Source organism: Saccostrea echinata, unplaced genomic scaffold (assembly GCF_033153115.1).
Source record: "Saccostrea echinata isolate AGI-Se365-2 ecotype Australia unplaced genomic scaffold, CSIRO_AGI_Sech_v1 ptg000060l, whole genome shotgun sequence".
Lineage (NCBI taxonomy): Eukaryota > Metazoa > Mollusca > Bivalvia > Ostreida > Ostreidae > Saccostrea > Saccostrea echinata.
The window spans coordinates 373,517-380,921 of NW_026889809.1; the positions used below are offsets into that span (position 1 = coordinate 373,517).

General features: G+C 36.1%; 1 long non-coding RNA gene across 1 annotated transcript; it reads right to left on the bottom strand.

Annotated features, from left to right (window-relative positions):
* Positions 1-777: 777 nt before the first annotated feature.
* LOC133175022 (uncharacterized) lies at positions 778-5,553 on the bottom strand. Its single transcript, XR_009719207.1, has 6 exons — positions 5,472-5,553; positions 5,195-5,348; positions 2,941-2,994; positions 2,581-2,685; positions 2,189-2,374; positions 778-1,353 (listed from the first exon to the last, which is right to left on the bottom strand). It is a non-coding gene; the product is annotated as an uncharacterized LOC133175022 (long non-coding RNA).
* Positions 5,554-7,405: the final 1,852 nt, after the last annotated feature.

A 7,405-nucleotide genomic window follows, 5' to 3' on the forward strand; every position in this document is an offset into this window, starting at 1 on the left:
AAAACTATGAAAGTACTTTTCAGATTTTCAAGAATTAATGCAATTTTACTATACAATGAATAGAGCCCTGCCCTAACACCAGAACCCCTGACCCTGGGGCCATGAAATTCACAATTCTGGAAGAGGCACTCTTGCTCATCATAACTATGTACTTATAGTTTATTTAGTATCCAGGGAGTAGAGAAGAAGATTTTCAAAGAAATAATGCATTTTCACTATATAATCAATAGAGCCCCGCCCTAACACCAGCACCCATGACCCTGGGACCATGAAATTCACAATTTTGAAAGAGGCACTCTTGCTCTTCATAACTATGTACTTAGTTAGTTTATTTGATACCCAGGAGCAGAGAAGAAGATTCTCAAAGAAATAAGGCACTTTCACTATTTGATCTATATATACCCACCCTAACACCAGCACCCCTGACCCTGGGGCCATGAATTTCACAATTTTGGTAGAGGCTCAATGCTTATTACAATCATGCCAACAGTTTGACTGCTTGATGTCCAGGAGTAAAGAAGAAGATTTTTAAAGATTGCATTAATTTTGGTGGTTTTAGCCCCACCCCTCAGGCCCCAGGGGGGCAGGGACCATGAAATTCATATTTTTCCCCCTTCACCCATATATGCTATATGCCAAATTTGGTTGAAATTGGTTAAGTGGTTTCAGAGAAGAAGCTAAAAATGTTCAAATGTTAACGCACAAAGACGAACAAAAACAGATTGCAATAGGTCACCTGAGTGACTCAGGTGACCTAAAAAAGACAATTCTGCTAAAGATATATTCCTAGTCCATGAGTCCAAAATTAATACTGTAGGCCTAAAATAAGATGCCCAAAACGAGAAAATGAAAATGTCTCTATATGTCTGTATAAATATATATAAATGTCAGACTCTGCCGAGAGCCGAAGCAGTGAGATGAAGATTTTGTGACCCGGGCTAAGTGAAATCCAGCCTGTAGACTCCTACATGGAAGCTGTGTCAGATGACCCAAACTCAAAACTATACAAAGTCCTTCACCAAGAGAAGACTGCTAAATTGTGGAATCAGGCATTTAAAGAACAATTAAAGAAGTTTCCAGACTGTGACGGTTCACTGGACTGGAACCAACATTAGGAGGAAAAACGAGGCCTGGCATGGATCCTTTTATCCGATGTAAGAAGTGCCACTACACCAGTCAATGAGAAAAGCTTTACGAAGAGGTGAGGAGATCTGGAAGGGGATGAAGAGCTGCACAGCTAAATGTGGCCATGGCTATCGGTCACTTGGGTACCAGCATTACTACAGAGGGTATGCGTGGTATGCTTCTTGGTGGAAATATTGAACCAGCTTCAGCCACCCATGTGCAACAGACCTGCAACAAAGTGGGGAAATTATCATAGATGTGAATAAAACTAGTATGAAGAAAATCAATAGGGCAGAACATTCAGGAACTTAATGAACCAGTAGTCTACGTAGAGACTGTAGCCCTACTGTCTGGTTTTTACTTATAACAAAGGAAGAGAAAAGTAACTTGGACTTGAAACTTTGCATCAGCAATAAATGGAATAGTGATCCTTGATTTAGTCTCTTTTCATGGTAAGATTGCAATCAGACAACAACTGTAGAAAGAGTAGCCTTTTAAAAGAATTTTACAGAAATTTCGATTTTAGTTACCATGGCAACATAATTCATCAAAATAAGAAAAAAACGATAAAGACAATTATGTATCTAGTCTACTTGCATGCCATGTTATATCAAAATTGATATCAGACCAAACTGTAGGAGGTGTAGCATTTTGAAAGTATTTTACAGAAATTTTAATTTTGGTAACCATGGCAACAGAGTTTATATAAATCAAAAACCGATGTCTTAGTGTACTCTATTTGTGTGCCACAAATCAGACCAAAACTGTAGGAGGAGTAGAATTTTGAAAAAAAATTTTACAGACAGACGACGAATGACAGACACCTTACAATAGCATGATCTCTTCTGGTCTCTGACCAATAGAGCTAAAAATGTGGACTTCCTGATACCCCTATCAGAGGGGAAGGAGATGCTTGGTATAATAATGCCACCTTCAGTGCCACTGGAAAAACCAATTCCAAGCTGCCACCCAAGTGACTTATACTGTAAGTGAAAATGTTACTCAGAGGAAAAACGTTGAGGCAGTGTTCTGTGGGAATAAACTATGCAAGAAAGGCACACACCTGAGAAGGAAAGGCTCAGGACACGAAGACTGCACTGCAACCATTCCTCTGGAGACCACCATCGGAGATGAGAAGAGATTGGCCTCAAATTATGCATTGGTGAGTTAAAAATATTAAGTGATGACGGTCTACTAGTCATTTCCCATTTCACCAGTGATGGAGATAGTGCCAAGGCATCTGGTGCATCTGAAAAACAAGGACATGTCATTGAAAACCTTAAAGAACCTCAAAGAAAACAGACTGCTAAGGTTCCATTCAGCAGTCACATGTTTCTGAGAAGAACCAATGCCATATTAAGAGAATCCATGAAAAGAAGATTTGCTTGGACCTGAAGCTTCAGTGAAGGACAGAGCATGAGAACTGCTACACAAACTACCCTGAAGAAGACTTACCTTTGATGAAACTGGCTATGTCTTCTGCTGTCTAAACATAAACTGCTACCAGTTAAAGGGCAGTGATGAAAGTCCTGTCAACTTTATTCCTTTTTCTGTCATGGACTGAAAAGCAATAAGTGGAAATCTTCAGTGGTGCCTAGTGACTTTGAATTAAACATGACTGAGGAAGACAAATGTTTGTTAAAAGACTGTATAAATTTGACTTTAGGACTAAATAATCTTCAAGTTAATAGAATTAAGTATCATACTTGTACACAAAAGCTGAATCTGTGAATAGGGCATATTCATAATCAAATCCAAAATATATTACAAGTAGTGGAAATTTTGAAAGTAGAATACATAAAGTTGTGCACTCACTGAATAGGGGTCATGGAAATTCAATATTGGAACTTTGTGAATCTGTAGGGGAACCTGTTATAAAAGAAAGTAGAGTGGTCCATCATCTAAAACAACAACAAAATAGGCAAAATGACTTTAAAATGAAACAAAAACTGTTAAAATATAGACACATACAGTAAACCACTGACATATCCAAAATTAACAAAAGGCCCATGGGCCACAATGCTCACCTGAGTAACTTTGGCCTTTGCTGTTTTTCACCTGATTTCCCCCCTTGTAGTACATATCGTGGTCCCAACCTAAACCAGGGGCCATGATTCGAACAATTTAGTATCTACCCAGGATGCTGCCACTTAAGTTTCAGCCTTTCTGGCTCAGTGGTTCTTGAGAAAAAGATTTTTTCTACATATTTCAATGCAAAACTGATTCCCTGTTGTGGCCCGCCCTGCCCCGGGGGTCATGATTTCAACAATTTAGAATCTACACTACCCCAGAATGCTTCCACATAAGTTTCAGCTTTTCTAGCCCAGTGGTTCTTGAGAAGAAGATATTAAAAGATTTTTTCTACATATTTCAATGAAAAATTTGGATTCCCTTTTGTGGCCCCGCCCTACCCCGGGGGTCATGATTTGAACAATTTAGAATCTACACTACCCTAGGATGCTTCCACATAAGTTTCAGCTTTTTTGGCCCAGTGGTTCTTGAGAAGATTTTTTAATGACCCCACCCAATTTTTGTCTTTTCTTGATTATCTCCCCTTTGAAGGGGGCTTGGCCCTTCCTTTGAAGAATTAAAACTCCCCTTTACCTAAGGATGCTCTGTACCAAGTTTGGTTAAAATTGGCCCTGTGATTCTTGAGAAGAAGTTGAAATTGTGAAAAGTTTACAGCTGGACGGTCGGACAGACAGACGGACAATGGGTGATCAGAAAGGTCACGTGAGCTAAAAAGGAAATTGTGTTAAAAAAAGCTGTGTATGTAATTTAAATGTATGAAAGCATTTATAAATACATAGCATCTATTCTGTGAATTGTTACATATTTAAATAAAATTGCTATGTTTTACTGCATCAATGGCCAGGATATGTAAATGACGTATAATTCGCAGCTAGGTTAAGGACGCCCATGAAATATACGCATTTATATATTCAGGGAAAATGAATACAATTTTTAATATTTCTTTTAACAGCAGTAGTTTTGATAAATGTGAATTGTGGTGATTGCATTTGTATATATTGGGTTTCTGCTGAGTTCGGCCAAAGTGACATCGCTTACATCAGCTGTTTGTCACGTGACAGGTTTAAAATTGGACCATATATGTACTACTACAAAGATCGTAAAAGTTCAACAATATACGGACATTCTTCCGCTATAAAATTTATTTTGTTTTCTTTGAGACAAATTCCTCAACCCGAAAAGTGCTGGGAGCAACTTCCTCATGCTTGAGAATTGTTTAAAATTTAGCCGTCTTTCTATAAACCCAAGACAAAAATGTAATACGCATTGGAATAATGTTAGATTACGGAATAAATAAACAATGTACAACCAGCTCCCAGCACTTTTCAGAACAGTAGGAATAATGGCTACACGTGTTTAAAAATTCAGAATTTATAGTGAAACGGATATCGTTGAACTTTTGATATTTTCGAGGGGCTTGACCCCTCATTCTAGCACGTTACTGTACAAATGTGCTCCGTGCGGCTATATATAAAGTCTACATATTATCAATTCAGTTTGACAATAAAATGTGGATTAATATATTTCAGAATATGTCTCTCTTTTTGTCTGACTACGAATGTTTCATATTTATTTTTATTTTTACAAGCCACGATAAAAGTTTGATCCACGCCTCAAATACAGAGAAACTGCGTGTCAAACTAAGAAATGACGTCATCTCAGTATGTACAGCGAGATCAAGCTGGCTTTCATTCTGCATAAGCTTAGTGCTATTATGGCAAGATAAGTTGCACATCGATCCATTTATTTTTATAACATTTATGAGAAATGAAAGCATTTCGTGTGTTTTAAAAAGAACGTTATAGTATTTATTCATCGAGATTCATTTGTATTGTTTTAACGTGACGTCATAATAGCTCTCCCAAACCTCTGCATAGGCTGACGCAGATATGGGAGACCTTAACCTAGCTGCGTTGTGTGTGTAAAATGTGACATTTTCTTACATGGGTGAGTCTGTACATGTAAATATGTTTTTTTTTCAGTATTTATCTTAATTATTTTTAGAAATTATTTTCATTAACTATCTTGTTTTTCTTACCTGTCTGACGATTACAACAAAGGTTACAGAGGTGATTGGTAGAAATACAGGTATACAGGTGTCAAAACTCTGTTAATGATGTACGTAGTATGTACTACACAGCATCCCGCATTGTATATCCACCATTGTTGATCTTTAACAGGGGAGACTACTCCTGAAATCAGAAATATCATAGTCAAAATGAATGTCACCTGTTACTTTAATACATGTACATAAGCATACTTGAATCCACTCATAACAATTACTGGTATATATGCTGAATACCAATATGACTTACATAGCCTTACTGTATAATGTGAAATCTGCTCCCATATCTACATGTAGCCCCATCCTTCACCGAGCTTGAATCTGCAAGACTTTGGAATGTAGATTTCTCATGAAATACAAGGTGATCCAAAATATCTGATACCATTTTGAAGGTTGATAAAACTTCCACATGGCATACATGTATAATAAAATTTAATAAAATTTTTCAAAATTTAATACCTGCTTTGATATTTTCTATAGCATATGTCATGTACAATTTATATATTTTTTAAACCCACAATTTATGAAATAATGCAGTTATCTAAGCACACTTAATACATGAAGTCCCTTTTAAGCAAGCATGAGATAAAGTGAAGTCTCCTTCAAAGTTTGTGATCACATCACTGCACATGTCTGGAGTAACTTCTCACATTTCCCCGAGTATTACAAACTTGAAATTCTCATGGAAAGTTGGCTTTGTTCTTTAGATACCCCCACAGATAGAGTCCAGTGAGTTTTAATGGAGAACTTCAACCCTTTGGTATACATTTTACTATGATAAAAATAGTATCAGTTTTATGATGTCATACTATCACATGTAGTAACGTCAGTGTATTCTAGTATTACATGTCGATGAAAATGATAGCTGCAGCAGTTTAAAATGATGTATAAATGAAATATTACTATAATACGTTCTATTTCCACTATGGAAGAGTTATACTTCTTAGTGAGCTCTTTTGTGAAAAAGTCGGTAAATGTACAAATCTCGCGGGATTTCAGGGACAAACGTAACGTAAACATGTAAACAGTATGTTGAATGTCGATGAACAAATCCTAAGAAAATGCAAATGAAAATTTTATTGTTGTGGACTTTATATACATCAAGAGTAGGAATGACAACGATATCAATTTATATCTATATTGTTGATCGTATGTATCTATTTATCGTATGCTACATCTAAATACAATATACATGCCTCGGAAAAGTCGTATTTTTTATTAATGGATGATAAATTTAGGGTTCTCGCTCTCTTACATATGTCTTTTAGTTCTTCCATTCTTTAATTGGAATGACAAATACATTTAACATTAAAAATCGGATTGAGATTGGCATGTTTTGTATTATCCGCAACGCCATGCTGTCCCTGTCAGACGACCAAATGCGCCTCTAATTTTGAAGAGTTCACTAATGGAAATATAACGTATTGATGATAATTTTATTGAGGATCAAAGTAGTATCAGATATTTTTCATCACCCTGTATATTTCAGACCTCTTGCATTTTGTTTATTATTGGCACACTAGGATACATGAGTTCATTTAAGAAATGAGTTTTATTTTAATTTGAAAATTCATCAGGACATGAACTGTGACGTTTTATGCTGGCATTAGCATTTCATAACAAATATGCATGCATGAAGCATTGTAGTTTAACGTCATGAACTTCAAAGAATTCAAATCTTATATTTACATAATTTTTCTGATGACTTGCCATAATTAAATTCTGCCATTCAACCTCGAAACAAAACAATTTACAAAAGGCCTATACTTTCGATGTCAAGTCCACTATAATGTCAGAATGTCCCAATGGAAGAGTCTAGTGGTTCTTGAAAAGGAGTCAAAAAGTTTACAGATCTACAGACAGAAGGACATTTGCCAAAATATTATCAGAAATGCTCACATGAGCTTTCAGCTCAGGTGAGCTTAAAAATGCAAAGGAAAAACAATAATTATTATTTACATTTGCAAATATTTTTTTTATATGAACCTATTGAAGAGAAAATATGTTCAATTCTGTATGAACTTATTAGAGGGTCAGAGGTCACGGCCTGACCGAATCACACAGCGAGATGATATCTTGTCTACATATTTATGTTACCAGCTGGTTACGGTGACACTGGTTTCGGAACTTCTAAGCCATTAAAGCAATGAAAAAGATATAATTATTGAAACATATATTTTTTTT